Below are 1,436 nucleotides of genomic sequence, written 5' to 3' on the forward strand. Positions count from 1 at the left end.
TCGGCTCCCATATGGTCATGGCCGAATGAAATGGATGGAAATGGCCATTAAATCATCAAGAGTTTCCTTCTCAAGACTTGGCACTTATCCATTCATTGTAGACCTCTCAAAAACAACCTTAAATCCATAAGAATCAAGATTGTATTTTGAGTTTCACTAAAACCTTTACATGCAACCCTTAAACTTAAACTTTCTACTCAAAACTCTTTGAAATATGAATGATCATGGTATGGAAGATAACATTTACTTGTATAAAGAGTAGAAGCTTGGTGGAGAAATGAAAAAAAAAAATGGGGAGGGGTGGTTCTCGGCTAAAGGCCGAGAGTGAGAGAGTGAGAGCCGAGAGTGAGGGAGGAGGAGGGAGAGAAGAGTGAGTGTGGTGTGGGTGATGAGTAAAAATGATCATGACTTTGCTTGTCTTATGGTTTTTGTATTGGCAAAAGTGAGTGGAATTAGGAATTGACATGATTAGCCTTCCACTTGAACTTGGTTGAATTTGCATGCAAGGGTAAAGAAGGTATTTGGCTAGGAAATAAGAGTTAGTGGGGTGGTTATTGACTCTTTAGCCCTTTTGGAATGTATGGAAGGAATTTGCATGCAAGGATAACTATGGAATTTGCTAATTATATTTATAAAGATTTATTTTTATAAAATAAAACACAAGTTCAAAAATTATAAAATTTATACCATAAAATAACTTGGATTTTTAGAGATTTTATAAAGTCACTTTCAAAATTTGTGAACAAAATATCTTTTAAAAGAAAATTTCTCCAAGGCTTAGAATATTCCTTATAAATCAAAAGTAAAGGAAATAATTAAAATTTTGCTTTGAAAAAAATCAAAAAAAAAAAAAAAAAATCATGTATTACACATAAAAATTTTATAATGCAGAAATTCTCGCTTACACAATCGTACAATAATTGAACATATTTTTATTCGGCTTTAATATTATACCAAATCCACAATTAATATTACACGAAAATGCCGGTCGTAACAGGTGTATTGGCTTATAATTGTGGAATAAAACGACTTATGATTATTTTTGGATATTCATCTCTGAGACTATAACTTGTGGTGTGTGTGTTTATTTTGGGGTCACAATGCAGAGTAGTTGATTGTTTACTAAGATTGGGTGTTATTAAGGGAAATGGAACTCGTGACAACCCGAATCCCCGACCCCGGATTTGGGGGTGTTACAATTTTTGTGTTCTCGTGTTCTCACGTTCACGCTACGCCTAGTTTCAGGAGAATTAGAATATTTATAGGCTACAGTAGGGATCATGGACAATTAGGTCGGGCCTCCCAATGACATTTTGGGCCATGCCCAATGTCATTAAATATTAATTCAATCCACTACAGAATTAATATTTACACTACCTTTCGTAATTCCGTAAATTAATTATTTAATTCGGCTCCCATATTATTTTCTTATTAAA

Source organism: Apium graveolens, chromosome 4 (genome assembly GCF_009905375.1).
Source record: "Apium graveolens cultivar Ventura chromosome 4, ASM990537v1, whole genome shotgun sequence".
NCBI classification, from domain to species: Eukaryota; Viridiplantae; Streptophyta; class Magnoliopsida; order Apiales; family Apiaceae; genus Apium; species Apium graveolens.